At 38.8% G+C, this 27,258-nt stretch overlaps 1 long non-coding RNA gene across 7 annotated transcripts in view; it reads right to left on the bottom strand.

The window, feature by feature from the left end:
- The window catches only part of LOC111752887 (uncharacterized), a 39,095-nt gene extending 34,153 nt beyond the window's left edge, over positions 1–4,942 (bottom strand). For 3 of the 7 annotated variants that reach the window (XR_010321450.1, XR_010321447.1, XR_010321446.1), the window contains exons 1-2: positions 4,611–4,942; positions 3,908–3,964 (exon numbers count right to left, since the gene is read on the bottom strand). This is a non-coding gene — a long non-coding RNA (uncharacterized LOC111752887). The remainder of the gene's footprint in view (positions 1–3,907; positions 3,965–4,610) is intronic. The other 4 variants (XR_010321451.1, XR_010321449.1, XR_010321448.1 and 1 more) reach the window with 3 other exon arrangements.
- Positions 4,943–27,258: the final 22,316 nt, after the last annotated feature.

The raw sequence follows: 27,258 nt of genomic DNA on the forward strand, positions 1-27,258 counted from the left end.
CATTTTGGATTCAGGCGCCATGAGACAGACTCAGGTGGAAAGACCCTATTCCTCATATAAATCCCAGTACTGAATTAGTTAAGAGGGCACCTGTAAGTCTTTGTCACATTTTTAAAGATTTTCACAATGAAAGGAACACGGGTAATACTAGGCAAATATTTAGTCCTTATTGTGCTGGTTGGAGTCCCTGGGGGTGTAAACAGCTAGCACACTAAGCTGCTAACCAAAAGGTTGGAGGTTCGAGTTCAACCAGGGGCACCTTGGAAGAAAGGCCTGGTAATCTATGTTCAGAAACTCAGCTATTAAAAACCCTATGGAGCACAGTTCTACTCTGACACACATGGGGTTGCCTGGTTATTGTGTTGATCAAAAGTTTAAAATGGTTTGAACTTCTAAACATTAGAATTCAACAGGATGAATTTGGAGCTTTGCAGGCAAAAAATGCATTTTTGATGATGTTCTCTCTCTCTTAAAAGTCTTTCTTCATGCATTCCCTCTCTCCTTTCTTTAAAAAAAGGAAAAAAATTCAATAAGAGAACACATCTAATAGCTTAATAATCTGCAGGAGTGTGCACCTTCAGGGCCTCATGCACGTAATAGACAATCTTGTCACAGTAAAGTGGTTCTTTCAGAACACACCGTAGAAACATTAAGTTTTTTTTATTGGATTATATAGCCCCAGATTGTGTGGAAAGCTCAGCTTTAAAGGGGTTCTTTTCTTCTTAAATTTCACCTTTCCTCTCTTGGTAGCAGAAATTGTGTTTATGACGTTGGTAAAAACATATATTCTGCAAGAAATTCTCCCTAATTTACTGTGTCTTACAGTCAAAATTGGTTCTGGTGAGGCACATACAGTGCTTCTTTGTTCCAGCCTTGGGGAACAGGAAAGTTCTCCCCCGAGCCTGACAAACACTGTCTGTGTGTCTTTCCAGGTCTGCATACTGACCCCACCCTCTGCCACTAAGACTTCTGCCCCCTTAGCCTTCAGAGCCAGATTTCACAGCTGTCATGGCCACAATAGAACACAGGATCACACTCAGTGATTTGTCATCTCTTTCTTCTCTACAAAAGCAAGCTGACTCATCCATTTTTCCGAGTGACTTTATAAGCACACAAAGCTTCATAAATTCAACCAAGCTAAAAAAGCATGATAGTAATAGCAATTGTTTGAGGGTTGATTATATACCAAGCATTGTGTCCAGCATTTTACATAGATTATCACATTTGATTTTTCATAGCATTTTTTTTTTAATAAGAGGTTTCTTGATATATAGTTCACGTATCACAAAATTTACCTTTTGGAAATACATAATTCAGTGGCTTTTAGTATACTTTCAGCATTGTGCAACCATCACCATTGTGTAATTTCAGAACATTTCATCACCCTGAAATGAAATCCCCTACCTACTAGCAATCACTCCCCATCCCTCTCAGCCTCTGGAAACCACTAATCTACTCTGTTTCTTTGGGATTATCCATTCTGGCCATTCTCTATAAATGAACTCATATAATATATGACCTTTTGTACCTGGCATCTTTCACTTAGCATAATGTTTTTGAGGTTCATCATTGTCAGAGCATGTATCAATATGTCATCACATTTTATGAGCAAATAACATTCCATTGTATATATGGAGTTCTTGGGTGGTATAAACTGTTAAGCACTTGACTACCAGCCAAAAGGTAAATATGGTACACCACATTTTATTTATTGATTCATCAGTTGATGGACATTTTGGGATTGTGCCATCTGGCTCCTCAGTAGATTCTCAGGAAGCCAAATCCCACCCTACAATGTATGATCTTTCATCCAATATGAGAGTGGAGGGCAATTCAGTGATGGTGGTAATCAACCGAGTAGAAAAATGAGGCAGTCAATGGACTCTCAGTAGGTACACGAAGTTTGGGTCCAAATCATAGACAGACTAATGTTGTTTAAGCAAAAGTTTATTTTTTAACCAAAGAAGTATTTATATGTTTAGTGTAAAAAATTTAGAACCTACAAAGAAGCAAAAATAAGAAAATAGTAACTACCTACAATCTTATTTCTTGTCATAACTACTTTAACTTTGTGTATATCCTACCACTCATGGATATGTAATGTCTTATACAATATATACACATACATTATTTATATCATATTGTACCCAATGTTTTGTGGTCTTATTTTTTCACCAATTATAAAATTCCTGGTGCTATTCAGTATTATTCTACCACTTAGTTTTTAACAGCAACATAGTATTATAAGATGTGCCATATTTTTGACAAATCTTCCATTTCAGGGCACTTTCATTGGTAATATTTTTCTTTTTTAGCTACTAAAAAACATGTGATGAACATTCTCATTGTTCCATTTTTGAGTACTTCAATAATCTACTTCCTAGATTAGTCCAAATGACTAATGGACCACACGCAACTACCATGGCCTCCACCAGTCTGAGTCCAGTACAACTAGATGGTGCCTGGCTACCACCACCAACTGCTCTGACAGGGATCACAATACAGGGTCCCGGACAGAGCTGGAGAAAAATGCAGAACAAAATTCCAACTCACAAAAAAAAGATTAGACTTACTGGCCTGACAGAGACTAGAGAAACCCCCTAGAGTATGGCCCCCAGATACCCTTTTAGCTCAGTAATGAAGTCACTCCTGGGGTTCACCCTTCAGCCAAAGATTAGAAAAAAAAAAAAATTTTTTTTTTTTTTTAAGACAGGCCCATAAAACAAAACAACACTAAATGGGCACACCATCCCAGGGAAAAGGACTAGAAGGCAGGAGGGGACAGGAAAATTGGTAATAGGGAACCCAAGGTAGAGAAGGGAGAGTGCTGACATGTCATGAGGTTGTTAACCAATGTCATAAAACTGTATGTGTACTGTTTAATGAGAAGCTAGTTTGTAGTATAAACCTACATCTAAAGTACAATAAAAGAAAAAATCTATTTCCTCCGTTTAAATTCTTGGAGAAGGATTTGTGCCACAGAATACTTTTAATTCTTTTGATACATGTTGCCAGATTATATTCCAGAGAGGTTTTTTTTTTTTCCATTTTATGCTCCAACCAATAATTAATAAGAAGACCAATCTTATGCGCCAATCCTGTGTATTATAATTAAAACATCTCTTCAAAGTTGACTGATAAAAAACGGTATCTCGCTGTTCTTTTAAAGTTCTATTTCCTGATTACTAATGAAGATGAATATTTTATGCACATTTCTAGGCTGTTTTTTTTTTTTTTTTCATTTTGTGAATTGCCTGCTTACTTACCTGTTTCCATCCTTCATCATTATTTTTACTTGGGAAGATTACAAGGTTCTCAGAGGTCAGAGACAGTATCTTATCCCCTCTAGTGTCATTTCAAGGAGTGGTGTGCCCTGACCCTTGCTCATCCTGGGACTAGTAAACATTTGAAGAACAAAAGAACGATAATTCTCTATTATATTTTTACTCATTACCAATAAAAGGAGAATCAAATTAACTTCACACAGTTGTATTTAGTGAGCAACAAATGCCATTTTTCTCCACAAAAACTTTCTTTCTCTTTCGAAAATTTCTTAACTTCTTCTCAACAATAACGCCATTTATAGCCTGAATGGATAAATACAAGATTGTGGATAATACAAGATTCAGCTATTTTCACGTTTTGTTTTGTTTTGTTTTTTTCTTTTTTTCCCAGCAACTGTCAGATTTTTCTATTCTTACAAGCTATTTTGGAATACTCAGACACAAATAGGGATTTATTATCTCATTTCATTATAGAAAATGAAAGCACTAAAATAAAACATTTCAAGAACTTATCTCTGAGAATAGTCTACAAACTTGTGCTTTTTCTGGATTCCATTCCACAACCAAGCCCGCGAGGAAGGCAATATTCAAATATTTCTGAGCTTAATTGTTCTGAAACTGACCTGCTTCTTCCTTCTCAGAACATTTTATTTTCAGCAGAAATTCTATTTTCAGTGTATCTGTGAATATGAAAGCAACGTATTACAGATGTGAAGATTATTTTACAGTACTGTGCTTGAATATATATGTGTAAGTGCATGTATATTAGAGAAATACACAAACATACATTTCTTTTAGGCAAATTATTTTTCCTGTTACCTTTCCTTAAGCATTCCACTTTATGCAGAGCAAGGGAAAGCCACCATTTTCTGAAACTGATACTGGGTCTCTGATACACACAAACATACAAACATTATCGCTGTGGTATGAAAATCTTTTCTTACTCCACATCTCACTTCAGTACCTGCTCTAACTGCTCCCCTTCACAGAAAAGTAATCTCTACTTTATCAACTCTCACCCCCATTTTCTCCTCAAATTACTCCAAATGGGCTTTGGTTCTTGGCCTCACTACGGAAACAGGTGTACCACTGTTCTCTTCATATTTTCCAGATGGTTCAGGCTTCCTCTTGGCTTCTGAGTGATTTCCAACTCTAGGTCAGAGGTGTTTCCTCACCATTTTGAGACAGACGGGGAAGCCGACTGGCTGAGGTAAGTAAACTCTGGGTCAATACTCCTAACTGAAGCCTAAGCACAAGCTTCACCGCCCCTCCCCTCCTATGGGTTGTTAGAACGTATTCCCTTCTGAGTAAATAACCTTTTCTTACATTTTTGTCAGCAGCAGTTAAGTGGCAACTTCCTCAGGGTTGTTTTTCGTTTCCCCGCCGGGTTTGGAGCTTGTGCAACATCCCAGAGTGAGTCCTGTTCCACACCCCAGCAGCCCTCACAACCGACTCCGTCCTTGTTTCGACAGCTCTTGGGGGAGGGTCCATCTTGAGTTCCAGCTGCGCACATCTGATTTTCATAATCCCTCCCCTTCTCTTGGAAATCTCCACCCATTGTGTGAGTAGAGATAATACCTCTTCCCCCCACCCTGGGAGGTCCTTTGTTCTGGGAGAGACTGGAGGCTACCATAGGCGGAAGGCCCTCTCCTTCTCCCTCTCCCCAAGCCTCTGTCTTCTCTCTACCACAATAAAAATAAACCTTTGTTCGTGTGGAACTCCTGAGCCTCTGCTGGTCATTCTTGGTCAGGAGAAGGCAAAAGCCTAGGCAGAACTTAGTTCTGAGCTGGGAAATTTTAACCTGCAACAATTTCTGTAGAAGCATTTTCTTCTAGAGCATCTGTTTCTTTCTTCCAGAGGCAACCCTCTGCTTTTCAGGGTTCCTAACTGATGCATCGGATGTTTAGTTTATACCCACAGTTCCAGGTATGCCTGGTCTCGTGGATATATTTCTGATTGGACAAGGTTCATACTGTGGGAAATAATTATTTTTTGAGGTTGTGCCATCTGGCTCCTCAGTTGCTTTTCAGTTGTGGAATGTAATTTAGAAAAAGCCTTAAGTTTGTAGGATATTCTCAGAGATAAGTTTGAGATTTTATTTTAGTGCTTTTATTTTCTATAATGAAATGAGATAATAAATTTATGTTTCTGTCTGGGCATTACAAAATAAAGGGTCCCTGGTGGGTAGGTGGTTCGAACCCGATAGCTGATTCTCAGGAAAAAAAGACCTGGTGATCTACTCCCATAAAAATTACAGCCTAGGAAACCCTATGGGCCCTTCTACCTTGTCATATAGTGTTACTGTGAGGTGGAATTGACTTAAGGGCACACAACAACAACAACAACATTCCAAAATAGCTTGTAAGAATACAAAAGCTGGTTTCCATCCATGTTTTCCAGCATGGTTCTTCTTCTATCTCTGAAATTCCCTTAGAATCTTGAAGAAAGAGTTAAAGTATTGGGCTGTTTGATAATTATACATAAGCCCCTCAAATCCTGAAATCACAATAGTCACAGTACTTTCTTTTCTACATGGAAGTCATAAATGATTAATGCCACATATATTAATTGTATGATTTGGAAAAGTAAAATCATACAAAAAGAAAGTCTGTAATTCTATCATTTAGAGATAATAGTCAATAACATTGTATTATAGTTCCATCATTTTTTTCACAAAGGTAAATAGACACGTTATATATGCATTTGTGTGTGTGTGCATGTAAATATATACTACACATATATTTACAAAACTTGAATAATAATAGAATAGTATGTATTGACATTTTCTAATCAAAAAAGCAATAATGTGTTTTCACTGTAGAAAACTTGGAAACAACTAAAACATTTATATGATTTTCCCAATTATTAGATATTTAGTTTTTTTAATTATTATTTTAATTGCTTAAAACAACTATTAAGGACATTTTTAGATATAAGGGGACAGGCAATTCTGTTGGTATATATTTAACCTTATTTATCCCCCTAATTGTCAATTGTATTGTATTGAATAATCCATCATTTATCTATTGATTTTAAATGCCACTCTTATCGTGTACTAAATTCATATTTGTGCCTAAGATTTTTTTAAATCAGATTAGAGTTGCCATAAATTCATAGTCACTGACTTTAGCCAGGTTCTTACTATTCATTTTTATATCTTTATGCTTGGCTTCCACTTCTGTTCCTCTCAGGTATTAGTTTAGAGCTGTGCTATAGCTCAGTGCCCCCTTCTAAACCTTTGTCCTACTCCCTTAGCTCTTTCTTCATCAATAAGATTAAGGCACACATGTGATTTTCTTCAACATCTGTCTTCCATCCACACACTTATGTAACTCCACTCTCATCCTTACTCCTCTTGTATCAGACATTTTCTTTCGGTTCAGGTTAATTCCATGCTTTTACCTTTATCCCAATCCCTCCTAACTCTTCTGAGATTTTGCTCCATTAACTTCCCCTCTTTTTGGTGTGCTCATCTTCTGCCCTTCACTAAAAACTCCCCTGCATTCTAAAAACATACTCATGTCTCTCATCCTATCAAGTGTTACACTTCCCTTGAACCTGAACCTCCCTTTAGTTATAATTATACCCTTCTCTTCTTACCATATTAGATCCCTTCATTCCTATCACCAGCATTAACTATTAGTTTACAGTTTCTGCAAAGAATCAGCATTTTTGACATGAGCTATTGTGTGTGCAAGAACTAGTAAAAAAAATCAAAGCCGAGTTGGGATGCAAATGTTCGATAGTTGGCTCATATCCCTTCCTAGCTAAGTAACCCAGTTTTTCCCATGATTCTGGCAGTGTGTAATCCAATATTCATCATTCAGAAGATCATAAATGACTATGTGTCCTGGAGGTTTGGAATTGCCCTTAAAGTATTATAACAGAGAATGTCAAATACGTTACGTTGTAATTAACTGTTTGTCACTTTTACTAAACTTTAAGCTGACTGAGACCTGGAAACATAATTCAATTATCTTTGTATCCAAGCAGAAAGCATAAAACCTATTAGATGATCAATAAATATCTTGAGGATGAATGGACTCATGGATGAACCAATAGTGTCTATTCCAAGGTAGGGAGTGTTACAAGGTGAAATTAATTAATCCATATAAAAGTAGGTTTATGACTTGATCTCATTAATTAAGTCCTTTAATGACCAAAACAAACAGTTTATTATAAAAGTTTTTATAACACAAAATAATTTAACAAACAGGCATTCTATGGAACATTTTTATTTATATCATATAAAACAAAAATAAATTATTTTTAAAAGTTCTTGAAAAAATAGCATTGATTAAGGGTAGGGTTGGACAGCTGATTAATGTAATTGCTGTAAAAATGTTTTACATCTGTAACAAGTTGAGTTGAAAACGGTTGTGTGGATGTATTTACAACAACAACAGGAAAGAGCAGCTACTCAGCTGCTTATATCCAACCAAACACCTCATGGAAATTGGTTCTCCAGTTTGGAGGTTTAGAGTGATAGTTTCATGGAACATTCCAGTTAATTGGCCTAATATCATCTTTAGTGCTTCTGTTATACCTTCTAGATAATTGTGTAGTGCCTGGAGTTTTAAAAGCTTGCAAGTGGCCACCCAAAACACAACAATTGGTCTCTGTTCACCTGGAGAAACAAAGGAAGAAGGAAGTCAGCAACAGGAGGAGCAAATAGAATGTGTGGCTAATTGCCCCCATGAACAACTCCCTCCTTTGCTAGGAGACCAAAAGAATTGGATGGTGCCCAGCTACCATTACTGGATGTTTTGATCAAAGATTCTACTGAAGAATCCTGATCAAAAGGGAGAAAATACAGAACAGAATTTCAAATTATCATGAAATCCAGACTTTCTAAAACCATAGAGGCTGGGTGAACCCCTGAAACTATTAACCTAAGATAATCTTTAAACCTTAAACAGCCCCTGAAATTTTCTTGAAAACAAACAATCATTTAGCTTCACCAATAAAGAAAGTCTGCCTTGAGCATTGGGCTCTTTTGAGAACTATCTTTATGGGGTCAAATTAAAAAAAAAAACAAAACTAAAGCCAGTGCCATCGAGTCAATTTAGATAGATTAAATAGAAAGACTAGATAGGAGATTTAGGTGGCAGTGAGTTTATGCTAACAGGGGACAATTTGGAAAAGGAGGTTGAGAATGGTTGCACAACTTGAAGAATGTAATCAATGTCACTGAAATGTACAGGTAGAAATTGTTGAATTGGAGTATGTCCTGCTGTGTATGATCTCAACAACAACAGCAAAAATGAGAACAAATTAATTTTAAAAAAGTGCTTGTGTGCAAGTATGTTTGGCAAAGCCTGATAGTTTTTTTTTTTTTAGTGCAGAAATTTTTACAACCCACCCATAATTTAGGTTTGCATTTGGCCACATGTGACAAAAACCTGATTATGTAGCCATAAGCAAGTAAAGGGTGTATTTTTGTCATGTAGAAAAAGTTAATGTGGAGTTAGGCATTCAGAGTGAAATGGCAGTTCCAGGATGCCACCAGGAGCCGGGTTTCTTCCCTTGTTCCCCCCTACCATCCTTAGCACAGCGTGGGACTTTTTCCTCACAATCATGTGGTGGCTGCTGACCTTCTAGGCATCACATTTGCATTCCAGGCAGGAAGAATGGGGAAGAGTCAAGGGGAAAAAGGGGATAACAGCAAAATATGTCCTTTTATTTCAGGGAAGAATGGTTTTCTTAGTTGTCTACCCAGTTAACTTGTGCTTATATATCATTGGCAGGAACTGGCTCATGCGGGTATCCCTAGCAATAAGGGAGTCTGGAGTAGTACTTTTAACTGCTGTCCCAAGAAAAACTGACAATTCGTTAGTAAGGAAAAGAAGAATGAATATTGGCCTGGTAACACGCAGCATCTAAAACTAGTGTGCACAGTGACCTTCCAAGAGGGGAATACAGTTGTAGGCTGTGCTTTTTCAATGTGTTTTCCAACAGTTTTGTGGTCTGCCCCTTCTTGCTGGTTGAGAGGCTCAATCGATCAGACTGTATAAAGGGCAGGACACATGAGGGAGAGAATGCCCTCACAAACAGTTCCTTTGAGAAGGCCTACATGCATTCTGGCAAGAATACAATTGTCACCATGGCTTGAAAGTTGGCGTTCACAGACTTTAATCTTCGCAGCAAACAGCTCTGTTCTCTCTTCAACAAATAGATGTTAGCCTTCTGCAGACTTTATTTCTAGAGAACCTGGGCCTTATGTTCTTTTTAAGTTACAATATTCTGAGAAAGTCTAGGTTGGCCGATATAGCTATTGACATATGTCATGTATTGAATTGTGTCCCCCAAAAATATGTGTATCAATTTGGCTAGGCCGTGATTGTCAGTATTGTGTGATTGTCCACCATTTTGTCATATGATGTGATTTTCCTATGTGTTGTAAATCCTACCTGTATGATGTTAATGAGGTAGGATAGGTGACAGTTATGTTAATGAGGCAGGACTCAATCTACAAGATTGGCGAGCAGAGATGGGGGACCTCATACCACCAAGAGAGCAGCGTCAGGAGCAGAGTGCATCCTTTGGACACGAGGTTGCCCTGCTGAGTTGCTCCCAGGCCAAGGGAAGACTGATGACAAGGAACTTCCTCCAGAGCCGACAGAGAGACAAAGCCTTCACCTGGAGCCAGCACCCTGAATTTCCATTTCTAGCCTCCGAGACTGTGAGAGAATAAACTTCTGTTTGTTAAAGCCATCCACTTGTGGTATTTCTGTTATAGCAGCATTAGATGACTAAGACAACATATTAAGGAATTATCTCAAGCTGGTACAGATAAGGACCAATTAAAAAAAAAAAAAAAAAAGCCACTACAGCTAATTTTTGCTCTGTCCAGCTTCTTGATTCTTCCCATGAATGGAGTAAACTGGAGAAATAGTATACCAAGATAACTCTTATCTGACTACGGTAGATTGAGTGTAGTTATGGTCACGGTTTTTCACTCCTTCCGTTAAAGAGGCTGAGTCTATTCTTGATTTGGCAAATGTAACACAGGGGCAGTGACAGTGAGCCTAGGTCTTACAGGCCCTATGTGTTTCTTCTTGCTCTTCTGTCTTCCCTATGAGAGTAAATTTGGACTAGCCAGCTGGAGGACAGGTATGTGAAACAGAGATGATCCCAGACATGTGAAAGAGTCCAGCCAAGGTCAACTGTTTATTTGACCTAGAGCTGGTAATAGACACATGAGTAAGTGTGTCTCAGATCAACAGAACTGCTCAGCTGACTCAGAGACTTGTGGGCACAATAAGGGTTTATTGCTACATGCCACGGAAATCTTTTGTTTTCTGTTGTTGTTACCCAGCATTATTGTGCCCATAGAGAACTGATACACTAACTTTCCTGAGAAGCAATGCTGCACGAGAAAGTAAATTGGAGTGATTCCAAGTACCTGCTATTGCATCTTCTTCCTGAACTCCTTGTTTTTCAAAATTCATCCCAATTTGTGGATGAATCTCTTGAGTATTGCCTTTGCTCTTTATTTTGTGCTGTTATGTTTACTACATCTTTTGAATATTTTGTATAATTTATCTTTTTTAAAATAATTTTTATTTTCAGAATTTTTAAAAGTAATGAAAAGATTTAAAAAAAAAATCACATGATGAACACTCCTGACCCACCACCCGCAATAGAGAGTGTTTAGCATTTTGTTATATTTGGTTCTAGTCTTTTATAAAAGCATGTTGCTATGTACTTGTAAAGCTGTGACCCTCTGATATCCCAACTCCCCAATCTCATTTCCCTCTTCAAATCCCAGAGGCAATCATATGGTGGAGTTAGTGTGTATCCTACCAATGCTTTAAAAAATACTTTAAGGTACATATATGTCCATTAATAATGTACATTCATACCCAAAACGAAACCCAAATTATCAAGAAGACATAATATTGTGTGCATTTTAAAACTTTACATACGTAACCTTATTTTTTCACTGACCATAATATTTCAGTGAAAGAAGAAACATGCATATTAAGATACATATATTATACCTAGCTATTCACTGCTGAACTTTTGTGTACTATTCCAATCTATTCTTCATTTTGTTTATGCGTTCCCAATTTGTGAACGTTTGGATAGTGGGCAGTGCATTACAAACAACACTGTGATGAGCATCCTTGTACTTGCCTCCTTGGGCATGTGGCTTCAAATAAGCTGAGTGTGGCAGGCAGAATTCTAAGATGTCTCCCAAGATTTCCATCTCTTGATGAACAAGCCTGTATAATACCCTCCCCTTGAGTATGGGCAGGGCTATGAGTATCAAATTTTACTCCTGTGGTTAGATTGTGTTATATGACAAAGGTAAAACAGTTTTGCAGGTATAATTAAGGTCCAAAATTAGAGTTTGAGTTAATTAATCAGGGAGATTATCCTGGGTGGTCGTGGCTTAATCACGAGAGCCCTTAAAGGGGATTGGGCCTGTCCTGAAAAAATAGGTTTGAAGAGTAAGGGAGATATTCCTGCTGGCCTTGAAAAAGCAAATAACCATCTTGTGAGCTGCTTATGGAGGAAGACATGTGGCAAGGACCTGGCTTCCAGGTCACACAGCCACAAGAAACTAAGTTTTGCCTACAACCAATGATCTTGCCAACATGAGGACCCTGAACCTCACTCAGATCAAGATTGTAGCCCCAACTGACTCCTTGGTTTTAGTCTGATGAGTTGCTAGGCAGAGGACCCAGCTAACCAATCCCCAGACTTTTGTTGTTTTAAGGTGATAAATTTGTGATAATTTGTTATGCAACAAGAGAAAACTAATACATAGGGTATGGTTACTTTTAATTTTAGAAAATAATCAGAGCAATTACAAACCAAAATAAGTAAATAAATGAAAACAAACCCATTGCTTGCTGTCAGGTTGATTCCAACTTGTGGTGACCCCATGTTACAGCATAGAACTGCTTCATTTTTTTTTTTTTTGCTATAATCTTTATGGAAGGAAATTGCCAGGCCTTTCTTTCATGGCACCACTGGGTGGAATCAAACCGCCAACCTGTACAAGGTGTTCCAAAACTGAGGTTCATGGCATGCCTAAGGTGGCTGATTCAAGTGTAAGCATGACTGCATTTGGTGACTTCTGCTTCTGTATTCCTGAGTTCTTTATATGCATATGGCCTTGGGCCTCTGGCTGCCTGGAACCAGCAGACTAATTTCTTCTCATTCATATGCATCTAGCCTTGGGTCTCTGGCTGGGTGTAATCAGCAGACCCTGGTCCCCCATCAGTCATCTTGTGACTCCCTTGCCAACATGTACTTCTACAATTACGTGAGTGTACCCAATCCCCTTAACCCACGTATATTCTGTTACCCAATTCCAATCAAAGCCTGATTTTGAGATATCCCACCTTCTACTTTACTGATTGCTTGCCTACAGATCAGAATATTTTCAGCTAAGTTCCTGATTCAATCCTGTAACTATGCCTCTGTAGCTGCAGTTTTTCAGATTCATTTTACTTTGTAAGATCCATATCTCCCCTGTTTGGATGGTCTTTGCTTTCAACAAATCGCTTAAATTTTTATTTTAATGGAGTCTTAATTTTTACTCTACAACAAAACTTTAGCAGTCAGCTCAAACTGTTTGCAAAACCTGGGACCTCAAAGTGATTATAAGAGTGTTTATTCCAACCAGAAGAAAATGAGAGCTCTGTTTTCTACATCATCACCAAAAACTCTTATTGTCTGACTTATTGTTTTTTAAGTTTTTGCCTACCGGGTAGATGAGAATTAGTGCACCACTTTTGTTTAAATTTTCCTAATTACCATTGAGAAATAGAGGTGAAATGGCTGGGTCCTATGGTAAATGCGTGTTTTTTTCTGCCCAAGTGGTTTCTTCAGTGACTGTACCATTTTATAGTCCCACCAACAGTGTACGAGGGTTCCAGTTTCTCTATATCCTTGTGAATGTTGACTTCGTCAGTCTTTTCAGTTATAACCATTCTAGTAGGTGTGTAGCAGTTTCTCAGTGTGGTTAATTTCCCTACTGGCTAATTGTGTTGAGCGTATTTTCATGTGCTTATTTGCTATTCATATATCTGTTGGTGAAGTATCTATTCAATCTTTTGCCTGTATTTGAAATGGGCTTCCTTTTTTTTCTTCTTATTATTGTATTATTTAGTTTTGAGAGTTCTTTATATATTATTGATACAAGTACTTTATCAGATAAATGATATGCAAATATTTTGTGATTTGTAAACTTTTTTTTTTTTTCCAGTCTGTGGTTTCTCTGTTCACTTTCTTAACAGTGTCTTTTAAGGAGCAGAAGTTCCTAATTTTGATAAAATACAATGTAAGAATTTTTACTTTTCTGGATTACAGTTTTGATATTTTATCTAAGAATTTTTTGCCTAAGGCAAGATCACAAAGATTTTCTTCAAGAAGGTCTGTCAACTTTAGGATTAATATTTATGTTTATCATTTATTTTGAGTTACTTTTTTAATATGGTACAAGATATGAGTGAAAGTATTTTTTTTTTTTTGCATATGGATCCAATTGTTCCAGCACCATTTGTTGAAAGAACTATCCATTTGTTGAAAATCAATTGTTCACAAAATCAACTCTTCATTCTCTTCCATTGATCTACTAGTCTATCTTTGTGCCAGTATCACACTACCTTGATTACTGTATCTTTATAGTAAATCCTGAATTTAGGTATTGTAATAGTCCTTTGAATTTTGGCAAGCTTCTGGAATTCTTTTATCCTGGGGTTGCCTGTTTCCCCTTGGTTGACTTGGTCCCAAAGTTGGAATGGTTGCAACTCACAATTTTATAGGATTCTGGTATCAAAGAGAGAGGATCAACAGTATTATATAGCAGTTTTCTTCAAAATGTGGCCTATGGACCACCCTTATCAGAATTAGCTTTGGAGTGTGTGTGTGTATAAAGGTGTGTGTGTGTGAGTGATGGGAGGGTGTTTGTTGTTAGGTGCCATCGAGCTGATTCTGACTCATAGCAACCCTATGTACAAAAGAACGAGATGCTGCCTGGTCCTGCACCATTCTCACAATCGTTGCTATGTTTGAGTCCGTTGTTGCAGCCACTGTGTCAATCCATTGATCCTCTGCTTTACCAGGCATGGTGTCCTTGCCTAGTCTCAGAAGGACATCAAGGGAAGAGGACATTGGAGGGGGGCTTATTATCATTTATATTCCTGTGCGTACGCCTGATTTATTGACCTGGAATCTCTAGGTGTGTGGTCCTATGAATCTGCACACTTAATAACTTTTCTGAGTGATTCTCATGGAAACTAAAATTTGATAATTGCTTAATGGTGCCTAAAAAAAAAAAGTTTTCTATTTGTCACCCATGATACACAGCTGAGTAAAAATAGATGTATTTATTTAGGTGGAAAAGAAGATCCTTTAATTTACCTGTTTATTCATTTACTCATTCACTTTTTCATTCATTCATCCATTTGCTGTGAATAGAAGACAAAGACTAAAACATGAAGGAGCAACTTGAAGAATTTGTGGAATCTCTTTTCAAATACAAGATATGTCCTTCAGGTATTATTTGTGGCTGTTAGAAGATGAGTCAGCAGCTGATGCTCCCAGGAGTCAGGCACAGAGAAACACTGAGCTGGAAGGGATGCCCACAGACATCCTCACCCCCAGGCTTTTTGCAGATTTCTTTTAAACAATCTCAGAGTGAAAAAAGCTATCTTATTCTTCAGCCCGTTTAGGACAGAAGATGCATGAGTTCTAGTGCTTAAGAAAAACTACTTCTTCCAGTACAGGTTCCCAACGATTCTTTATCAAGGAAAAAGCAAGCGTGTCCTAAAGGTCTCCACAGGGCACCTCCTGGGAAATGTCAAGAAATTGATGAAGCTGACCCCCCTTGTTTTTACTCTGGCTTCCTTCTGTTGTATTCCCACACCACCGTCATAATGTTTTTCTTTGGTGCCCTCTAACTCTAAATCTGCACTCAGGAAATGTTCTTGGCAATGCACTCATACCAAGGGCGAGTGATAGTTGCACAGAGCCTTAAAAGCTCCTGATGATCCAATGTGTCAGAGTAGAATGTGCTCTATAGAGTTTTCAATGGCTGATTTTTCAGGAAGAAATTACCAGTCTTTTTTTTTTTCTTTCACTTGAGGTGCCTCTGGATGGACTTGAACTTCCAACCTTTTGATCAGCAGCCAAGAGCACTAACTGTTTATACCACCCAGGGACTCTGGCACACTGCAGGAATAAAGTGTAGGACTTTAGACGTTATAGCTAAGATATCCGTTTTTGTGTATCCTTTCCTGTGTCCCTGGAATTAGTTGCTAGAGACAATTTATTATTCTGCCTTCTCATTAGGCAGGCCCAGGGATTGCATGATAAAAACTTTTGAAAAGGGCCAAGAGTTGTGAATCACAGACGATGCCTCTTTGTGTGAGAGAATAGACATCACCTCTGTTTGGTTTGCAAAATACAGGATTTAAGGACCAAGAGAAGCTTTACTCTCACAGAACCACAGAGCACATTAGAGGTGAAAGGGGCCTTAATATATTGGCCTTATTTTATAGATGAGGCAGCTGGGGTCCAGGAAGGTGGAGTGATGCTAAGTTATATAGATAACTAGTGACTATCTGTAATGTGGAAATCAGATTAGCATTCTTTGCATTACTGTGATAAAATAATTATCATGGGTTTACTAATCATCCAGAGCAAGTAAGGAGCACGCTAAATACCTTTTATTTCATAAACGTGCAAGAGCTCTGCAGTACAGATGCGAGATAATATCCTCCGAACCCGATCCTCTGTGAGACGAGGCAGGGTATAAATAAATAAGCAAGTAAGCAAGTAACCTCAAATTTACACTCCCAACAATAAAGAGTGTTATTTTATTTTTTTTAATGAGTGCATCCCTAGGGGTATATATCTATATTAACTTATATTGTGCACTGACTAGAAAATGATCCAGAATCCTCGGAAGACCCATTCCCTTGATTAGTACTTAGTTAGGTTAGTTAATTAAGGTTACTTTAGTACTAATTAGTCTTGGCTTTAATTATGCTTTCAGGGCAGGAACATAGGAATGACATGGTTCTTAGTGACCCAGTTAACCAAAGGGATGGGGTTTCTTGTCTTCCATCTAACAGTGATTTGTGAGAAGGAACAAAGAGAGAAAAACTAATCCTAATGGGATTATAGGAGCATTCTTTAACTAGAGTTAACCATAGAGCAGTAGTAGGCCTGCAGTCAAAAGCATCCTCTGTGGCTTCTGGAAAAACCCCACAGAGAGGCCAGGAGACTGACGCATGGCTGACTTTGTCATGGAAAGCGCCAAAGAAATTGGCCCACCTGACCAGTAAGTAAATGGATTATAGAATATAAGAAGTAAGTGAGGCCCTCAGGTTGTAGGAGGGGAGTCATGACAAATAAACAGAAAACTAAGTGGTAAAATCCTTCTTCCTGACCTGGTTGTGTGTTTCAGTTATTCAGTGTCCTCTGTATGCTAGGCCCTAAGTCTGGCTGAAATTATAGAGATGGATGATGCAGGATTCCTCTTGCCAAGGAAGTTATACTCTAATAGGACAGACAGATTTGCAGACAGACACATTATGCTGCAAGTATGCTGTCCCCGAATCTGTCCGGCCCGCCAGACTGCATGTAGACAGAAATACATCGAGTTTTTCGCCTGGCCCCACCAAATTCAACATGAAAATGGGGTTACAGTCTTGCCAGCACTAGTACTCTCAGCAGCTGTATCCTTACACATTTCCAGGGTAAAGTAGTCAGAACAAAGCTGTTCTAACTTATGTTTTCTTAGAAGAATTTTTGACTTGGGTGGTGTTCTTCAGCAGTGGGAGTAGGCAATCTGACAACTCAAGTCTGGCTCAAAGGACTAAATTTGAAGAAAGTTCTTGAATTTGTATGTGTGTGTAGTTTTAGTAGATTATTTTCCACCTTTGTAAAATACTTTACAATCCCCACCCAGACATGCCTTTTCCCTCTACCACCAAAACTGCGGCAGAATAATTTATGAAAATATTAACTTGTGCTGTAATGTGCTCCCTTTAGTGTATGTTTTCCTTCCCACACACCAAAGCTTTGTCAGCCCGTGCCTGAGCCTTTTGGATTGTGGGACACAAAGAGATGTTAGCTTTGTTTTTAAAAGCCCAGCCTAAGAAAAAGATTGTACCAGATCTTTCGAGGAAAGAGCTGTAAGGCAGGTATGAAGTTAGAGACAAAGCCTTGATGCAGACACAGCCATGGAGGACGTGGGGGGAAGAGAGAGAGAGAGGCCAGGATAGGGCTTTGGAGTTTCTTGGAGATTTAGGTACGGTACCTGCCTGGAATGTTGGTGGAACCTCCCAGGAAAATCACTGCCTGGTGCACGGGGAACTTGGATACTTTGTTCTTCACATTGGAACCCCCACTCTCAGGGGACCCTGCTGGCTTAAACAATGAGCATACAGGCAGTGAACTTTGTGGACAGGAAACAGAGAGCCCTCCCTGAGGGGTCCGCTTGGCCGTGTAAGATCCGAGTCTTTGTAGAGAAGCCTCAGTGACAACAAAGATTGAATTTCTCGTGAGCTTTTTAGACTGGGATCTCAAAGTACATAAACATTCTTTCAGGAAATTATAAGCAAATATGACACCTATTCCATCTTGTGGCTTACACATTCTTACAGATCACCTTCCTATGGTCTGGAATAATCAAACGCAATCTTTGCTCCCAAATCAGAGACAAGGGTTCTCAGCTGTTTCATTCAATTTCTTAGTCTTAGAGCTCTTGACACCTTGGTGAAAGCTCCCACCATTACCATTAGAAAAGCCTTATTTATAAAGTGGATGGAGTCCTGTCTGGAGTGCAAAAGGTTAACTGTGCTGAGTGTCAACTGAAACGTTGGAGGTTCACGGCCACCCAGAGGTGCTTTGGAAGAAAGGCCTGGCTATCTACTTATGAAAATCCAGCTACTGAAAACTCTGTGGAGCACAGCTCTACTCTGATTAAGCATGAGGTTGCCATGAGTTGGAGTTGACTTGGTGGCAACTGGTATAATCAGGGTACCTGGGCGGAGACTCTAAGACTACTATTAGAACTACAGAGGAGCCCTTTTATACATCCTTTGAACATTAACATTCACTCTACTCACTCGTATTTATTTATTCGGTATAATCAACGGCTTAATTTGGTGATCCACCATAAAAGCAGAGGTCTGTGTTATTGCTGCAGGAAAACCAAGTGGCTTTGGACTTACTGAGAGATCTGTGTCTGTACAGGGTATACATATGAAGTCATGCATTCTGATTTATATGGACAATTTAGAAGATATTTAAGGGTAATTTTTGGTTATTGAAATCTTGCCTTAGTCTTATCTTTTGGCTTTAGAAACCAGCCCCTTAGCAAGATACTTCATTTTCTGTATGTATCTATCTCAAATCACATAAACATTGCACATTAAATAAAAAAGATGCTGAATTTTCACAACTCTACCCAGATAATATTGCTGTAATCATGAAAAGAGATACCACAGAAGTTCAAAGACGGAAGTGCATGCTGTTAATCACTGTATTGCAAAGACATGTAGGATATTTAAGAGCTATAAAATTACAGGCTGGAGAAGCGAAAAAGAAGATAAAAAACAGATCAAGGCAGATTTGAAAAGTTTTGCTGGCTCCAGACGGCTGCCCTTTAAGCATGGTTCCTGCCATCACTCACTCCAGTTTTGAAGAGCATCTCTCTCTGAAGTTTCCCTAAGGCACACTAACAGATTTAACAAATAACATGCCTCAAGTTCTTGCTCCCATCCAAGGTTATAGAATGTCAATCTGCTTCCTCAAATCTCCCCCCTTATTTCTGGGACTGCTCCTGTTACTTTAAATACCAACCATCTTCCGATGGTTCCCAAACTTGTCTCTGTAGCCATGGCCTCTCCTCTGATCTTCAGACATTTTTTATCCAAATGCCTACCTGATATCTCCTTTGGATTTCCAATGGGTCACAAAGTTAATGGCCCAACCCCCACACTAGCTTCTGGTTCTTTCCTTTTCAGAAATTGGCCATTTCTCTAGTAGCTGTAGCCAGAAACTGCAGAAGTTCTCTAATTCTATCCACTCTCTCCTCCACCTCCAATATGCAACATATCAGCAAATACTGTCTACGGTACCTGCAAAATATGTTCCAAATCAGCCAGGTTTTCTCCTTTTTCACCATCTTAGTCTGAGCACCCAATATCCCCTGCTTCCGCTTTGGCTGTCCCCTCCCTCCATAGTCTCTTCTCCGTAGAACCGCTATGTTGTTGGTAGCTGCTGTCAAGTTGGGCAATAACTTGTGGTGACCTCTTGCACAATGGCATCGGACCATTGTAATCCATAGAGTTTTCACTGGTTGACTTTTAGAAGTAGATTGTCAAGTCTTTGTTCCTAGTTTGTCATAATCTGGAAGCTCGGCTGCCAGAAGAGTGATGGCTGCTCTTGAGGTGTGTTAACCAGGAATTGAACTTGGGTCTTCCCCTGAGCCATGCCTGCCCCCATAGAACAGAATTGTGAAGATTTAAAAACACAAATCAGATCACATCAATTTGTAGCCAAAACTCTCTCATAGCTTCCCATTACACACAGAATGAAGTCCAAACACCTGAGCATGCTCTAAATACTCTAATGCGATTCAACTCCTATTTTTTCTTCATGAATCATTTCCTACCACTCTCTTACTTGCTCATGGCTGACTTCGACCATGGCTTTCTTTCTGGTTTTTGAAATGCCGAGCCCATTACTATCTTGGGCCTTTGCATTGCTATGCACTCTACTTGGAATGCTCTTCCCCCAGGACCTTCATTCCTGTGGCTGATTCCTTTGTGTTTTCAGGTCTCAGCTCAAGTGACACCTCCTCAGCAAGACTTACCCTGACACCTAGCTCAGTCACTCATATCGTATCAGCCTGTTTTCTTTTCTTTGTTGCATACCTGAAATGGCCGTCTCCTTTTACTTGTGTACAGTTTCCTATCTATCTTCACCTTCCTGTGCCTGCCTTGTTCTTTGCCGTATCTTCAGCCTCTGGTAAGGTGCTTGCTCATAATAGACCCTCATGAGTAAGTGTTAAATTAATGGCAAAAGTCCTTAAGAAGGTATCTTATTTAGGTTAGCAGATAAGTCCTTTGAACTAGCAGGTGGCAATCCCCACTTTTCTTCTTTCATGCTTCAGTCCCTTGAAGGATATCTGTTGCTGCAATGTTTCTCTGCCCCATAGTCAAGCGGAACTGGTTTCTGCAGCTCATCCCTTCTTTCCCTGCCCCACCCCAAGCCTTTCTGTGCCACAGAGGGGCAGGCAACTGACCTTTGTATCATTGCCTTTTCTTGAGTTGCCTAGCTTTGTAGGGCTGGTCCAATGAATCCATACTATCTGTAGTTCCGGATAATCCTGAGAAAAATGTCTTCTGCTTTTCATGATTATGCCCAAATAATCAGTGAGTCATGTTTTTATTGGCGTACAGAGCTGTCAATGAGATAGCTTTTTTAGTTTTTTGTTCTGTTTTGTTTTTGCAGCCCTTATTCCCCAAAATTCTATCAGAAGTATAACGTCATGGTGGACCAGGAAGGAAATCTGACACACAGACAAAATTCTCTATGCACAACATCACGTCCCACAAAATTGGATCTGGTCAATGTCTGAGCCTGGTATTGGAAGGTACCTGGCTCCTCACCCAAATAGCTTGTACAGATCTTTCCCCTCCAAGCTACCAGCCTTGCCTCGATATAGCTGGATCCCACTGTGAATACAGCATAAGCTCCATCTGCTACCCCCAATTCCAAGCCAAAGTGCTGTTATAATCCTGATGCAGGACTGACTAACCATGCTTAAGTAGTTAGGAAAGGATTCATGGGGTAGATGATGCTTCAGGATTTTTTAAATGATAAGTTGGAGAATTTACGGCAGAAAGGGAAGTGAAGACAGAGGAAATGAGATGTGCAGAGATGTAGAATTATATAAGCAGAAACACAAAAGAAACTTAGTAGGGTAGAGTAAATACAATGGGAAGAGATGAGACTGGTAATGAGAGTTGGCTTCAGATTATGAAGGCCTTGTGGGTAGTACCAACTAATTTGGGTTTTAACAAATAGGTGAATGGGAGGAAATACATTTTTAAATTGGTGATTGATGTGATTAAGATTTTTGTTTTTATGAAAGTAACTCTGGTAGGAGCATATATAATAAATTGGAGTGAGAAAGACTGCTAGCACTTAGAACAGAGAGGGATCTATTACGAGAGCCAAGCAAGAGAAGATACTCACTTGCACTAAGGGGATGGCAACGATGGTGGTGGGGAAAGGATATAAGAAGGGCCTGATTTAGCAGATATTTCAAAGATAGAAGAGATATGATAATAGCTGTCATAGAAAATAAATTTCAAGGGTGATTATGAAGTCTTGGTGCTGGGAAATTGGGTGACTTATGAGGGCATTAATTGAGACCAATAATCCAAAGGATAAACCAGTTTTATTTAGGAAGATGAATTTAATTTTAGATATGATAAATTTTTAATGTGTTAAGAGCACCAATAAAAGTTTCTTTAATTAATGTATCAGTCAGGCTTTTACTGTAATAATGATGTATAACAAACACTTCAAATTCTCAGAAATTCACAACAGTAATAATGATTTATTCCATGACCTTGATCTTCAGGTCAGCTGGGGCAACTCTACTTCAGTCTGTGGCTCAGGATAAGTTCTGACTGACATGTTTCTCACTGTGGGACCAGTGGGTATCAGGGTCATATTCTTATGGTAGGTACCGAAGCACAAGAAGCCAAACCAAACTAGGCAGGCATATTAAAAACCTCAGCTTTTTTTTTGAGTCACTTCCACTAACATTCCATTAGCAAAACAAGTCACAGAGCCAAACTCAACATCAATAAGATGAAGAAATATACTTTGCCTACTCTAGTGGAAATTACTGGGCAACCAAAGCACATGGACACGTAATTGTGACTGTATAATAGGATTTGAGATATTTGGAAACATGATTGTGGAACTTAGGAGAGAGGTCTTTGAAGAAAAAGACATATAGGTGGTGGTGGAAACAGAGAAGTGGATCATATATTTCAGGGAGAGTTAGAGAAAAGGATCAAGGATGGGACCCTTGAAATATCAACTTTAAAGGGTCAACCAATTTTCTATGAAAGAGATTGAAAAGTTACAGCAAGGGAAACTGGAAGAGAATCAGGAGACTTTGGTAGATATGTATTTCTCCCAGTTCTTCACTTCCTCTTAAAGTTTAGGAGGTGGGGCATTTCAATGCTCTAGTTTTTAATACTAGCTACCCTGGCTGTGTAACAAAATCATTTGAGGACTTACCAAGAACAATAAAATGGATTCGGGATTATAATTTGCTAGCCCTGGTTGGCATCTGAATATTTTTAAAAACTCACACAGGATTCTGATGTGCAGTAGGATTTGAACGACTGACTTAATGTGTCAAAGTTTCATCTGGGAGGTGGGAAGGCTGGATTCAGTTTAGCTCACCAATATTTACTTGTTGTTGTTTTTAGGTGCCATTGAGTTGCTTGTGACTCATAGCAACCGTATATACAACAGAACAAAACACTGCCCAATCTTACTCAGTCCCTACTACGTACTTTATGTGGTATTTTGAAGACACTAGACGAAGGGTGAAGCTCTGATGTTGCAGAGGTTAAGAGCTCAGCTGCTGATCAAAAGGTTGGCAGTTCAAATCCACCAGCCGCTCCTTGGAACCCTATGGGGCAGCTCTACTCTGTCCTATAGGGTCATCATGAGTCAGAATCAACTCTGGCAATTTTTTTGTTGTTGTTGTTTAGACAAAGGATAGGCACAAAACCCTTAGACTAGAAAGAGCAGAGAAAGGGAAGGGAGAAAGGTTTCTCATGCTGTAATAATGCCGCCCTGAAGAAATGACTTAGGTCACAGAAATAGCATTTAAAGCTGGGATTGCAATCCCAGTGAGATAGGAAGACCTGCCACCCCATTGATATTGTCGATGGAATAAATGGGTAATATGCCAGATGTGGCACATTAGTAGTTTGTAACTAAGAATTTTGATCTGTTTTGAAAAGGTAAGTGATCCTCAAAAAGTCACTGATCCTTGTCTGACATTTACCCATTCTCTCCAGCTTCTATTAGCAGTCTGTTGGCATTCTCACACCGATGCATACAGAGTTCCATGCTTTTTCAGTCACTTTGCACAAACACTGAAGCACTGCTTGTACTCTGGGAAGGTGAAACTCTTGTTTCATTTTTGCTCTTTTAAATTTGTTGTGTTTTAAGCAGAAAGGGGATAGAATACTGAGCTAGAAATCAAAAGGTTTCTGTTCTTGTCCTGATTGCTAAAGTTGGTTAGCCTTTCTTTTCTTTTTCAATCCCGCCCTCTGGCCCTCCCTCCCCCCTTACCTTCCTTCCTTCTTTTATTTCTCTTTATTCTTTCTTTCTGTAACTTTGGTTTCCTCATCTGTAAAATGGTCATGGGTGGAGGTAGTAACATTTTAGCTACCTCGCAGGTATAAGCTGTAAGAATCAAGTAGGAGGGTGGTTATAAAGATTCAGTGCAACTCTGTTGTGTTGCTATTTACTTAGAACATACTAGCAGCAAGTATTAACCAGAGGAATCATCCAGTGTATTGTACAGAATGTTCCATTATGACAGGATAAGATGACCCCCATATCCAGCCCAGCCAATTCCATGGGGTAATAGAGAGCAGTGGTGGACAGCAGAGGCTCTGGAGCACATTGTCCTAAGTGTGAGTCCTGGTTCAGGCAGTTCTTAGTGGCATGATCATGGACAAGTCATGAGTTCTTTAAATTTTACTTTGAGCCTTGATAAAAGAGAATTGTGATTCATACCTCACAAAGTTGATATGAGGATTATAGCAGATAATTTCAAGTATTGAGGGTATTGATTTTACTCTATCACATTTTGGTGTAAGAAATGTCACATTATTTTTCTAAATAAAAAAATTAAATCTCAGTCTGAGCAGCTGTTCATGAGGATGGTGAGGAAATCATTGTTATTCCTGTTTGTTCTTCCCTTGTTGCTTTTCCTTAACCATGCCCACGCCCTTGGTTAACAGCTCTCACCCTTTTCTTCTTAATAGAAATCTAATTTTATTCAAGTATTGGGTTCTCCAGTATCTAAGGAATCACTTCCCAACCGTAGATGGATGAACGTTGAAGTCAATCAAAATCATTTCTTTCCCATGTAGTGATACCTTAGCCTGTTAAATATAAAAGACAGCTGGTTACCTAGGAGCACCTCAGAAGGTTTTTCTTGCTCTTAAGTAGGGATGACCTAATAAAACCTTGTGCTTTTATACCTTTGAAAATTGTTGTGTAAAGATGTTATACTTGGAGGCATTACAGCCATCCTTTGACCATGAGGGAAAACCAAGAGAATCACAGAGAAACCTAACATTGTTGAATTGCTGAATGAATCAAGTCCAGGTCTGCCTACTGCCAAAATTTTGTTACATAAAAGAATTACTTTTCTATTATTTCAATAACTGCAGTCAGAGTTTTATGTTACTTGTAGCCAAAAAAAAAAAAAAAAAAAATCCTAACTGACTAATCCCAACCACTATTCACATTTGTTTACTTTTAGTGCAGAGTATTGTTGATAGAAAAAACAAAATTGTTCCAAGTGTTTAGTAACTGCTATGCTTTTTTTTTTCTACTTTAGTAAATTCCAAAATAAGACCATAAAATAATAAAAGAACACTTAAATGTCTTTAAGGTGAAGTTTTCTAGCAGTATAAAATTTCTCCATCACTTTGGAATGGCACATTTCTGAAATGTGTGTGATAAAAAGTGGGAAATCAACAATTTCAACATATATCAAATAAGGGTAAATTTTTTTTGAGAGAACAAACAACAAAATAACATCTATAAGATTACAGGGAAAAAATATGCCATCTTGCTTTTCTTAGAATTTCAATTTTACTGTGAAAATTATGGAGCCTGCAAAGGAAAAGCTATTTGCTTATAGGTTAAATAAAAAAATGGACAATCTTGTAGACATGGACAAGCCTTAGTAACAGTCATTGTACCTGTTACTAATTTACTATTTGCCAAGTGCTTGGAAAAGTGCCTGGCCCCTTCTCAGCATGATATAATCATTTGTTTGTTATGTTTGCTGAAGGAAAAGAGAGGTAGAAGCCTGAAGTCATGAGTTTTCATTCTCATACACTGGTCAGAGGTAAAGGAGCCATACAGCTGGATTTTCCAGGGAAGTCCCTATTTCTAATATGGATTGATTTATTCAGTTCTACCTCAGTGACTCAAGTGCCACAGAGTGTAAAGACCATAAGTTGGATGACTCATCTCTTCCATGGTTTATTACCAGAAACTCTAACAGTTGCCAAGAAATAATTACAATTTCATAAATTGCCTACCTAAGTCAGATACCTTCCCCACAGCTTTTTACTATTTTCTTCTGTCCAGGGCAATTGCTCTACAGAGAAGGGAAGCAAGGGACAGCTAACTGGGAATGGGGAAATGCAGCTATCAATGTTTATGTCCTTTCTGGTTTCCTCCTTCATCTCTTATTTTCAATTTTAGGTGCCAAATCAGGTACTGTCCTCCTATAAACCTAGGCTGGGGTGGGGGCACATGTTGGCTCTAAGCAATAGCTCTCCTCGCATGCCTCTGGTAAAGATACTTATTGATACTGAAATAAAAATAAAGTCCTAGACATACTATCTGATTTTTCTGTGTAAATCCAAAAAGACATTACTATTGGCTGGGTTCTCTATCAAGTCAGGGCAAGTTATCTACACGCGGGCTGAAGATAATAAACTCTTTGGGACATCAGTATACCATACAGCAATCTCACTGTTCCCTAGAGTCTTGGAGGAATTCATTTAACTCACATAGGTGAACTTTTCTTTCCCCCAGAGAGCATTTTGTTCATCTTAGCTCAATACAAGATCAGGTCCATGGTGAGCAGTAACAATTTGTACCATGTTTTTTATTTCCACTGGGCTCACACTTAAAGCATCGCTGAGTGAGAAATAAATAGCAATAGCTGTATCTCAATTTTTACACGGGAGTGGGGGAGAGGAGGGAGACCCTTAGATTCAGACCTTCCCCTGATGCTACAGAGCCACCCAGTCCGTGATGAAACAGGAAGCTAGGCCCAGGCCTGAGGAAAACCAGTTCATTCAGTTCCTAGAATCTTCTGTTTCTCCTCTGTTGCAGGTAAATGATAATCCTTTCCTCACAATAACCTACACAAAGACAGTGAAAAGCTCCTTGGCACTTGGAAATAATTTTATTTTGCCGAATTTTGGGTCTGGCCTTGACGGGCTTTCCCTTCATGATAAAGAAAAAGTCAAAGAACATTATTTTTCTATTAAAACAAAAGTTTCTACAGTAACTCTGAACTTCAGGACACCACATGAGCCAAAGGTAGAAGTTGGAGTGACAGTGACACAGAAATGAAATGAATTGAAATTGCCACTGACAATAAAGCAGAAAGCAGAGGTAGGCAGTAAAGGCTTGTCCCTAAAAACTTTACAGCTTCCTGAGACTGGAGGGAATAGTAATTTAAGACAGTTATGGGCCTAAGGGGGAAAAAAATAAAAAAAGCAATAATGTTGTAGCCGGACGTAGTCTGTGTGGGATGGCTATTGTTTGGCTTAAGCTGCGCAGAATGCATTTATGACTTTGGTAAAAGAAAGAGACTGACCTTGATACTGGGAAAATCTGAATTGGGATGAGAAGTCCTTGTTCTTGGGTTGCTGCTAAAGCCGGGGGTGGGGGGGAGCAACAGTGGTAACGTCCTGGCATATTGTGTGCGGTTCTGTGCTTTCATGGCTAAGAATCTGCACTTGAATTGGAAACTCTATGGGGCAGCTCTACTCTGTCCTATAGGGTCGCTATGAGTCAGAATCAACTTGACGGCAATGGGTTTGGTTTTTGTGTCGTTCAATATTTTGCACATAGAATCCTTCAATATTGGGGGGTATTATGTAGGAAGTTGATTGTAGAATAACGAATCAGGATT

Source organism: Loxodonta africana, chromosome 3, assembly GCF_030014295.1.
Source record: "Loxodonta africana isolate mLoxAfr1 chromosome 3, mLoxAfr1.hap2, whole genome shotgun sequence".
Taxonomy (NCBI): domain Eukaryota; kingdom Metazoa; phylum Chordata; class Mammalia; order Proboscidea; family Elephantidae; genus Loxodonta; species Loxodonta africana.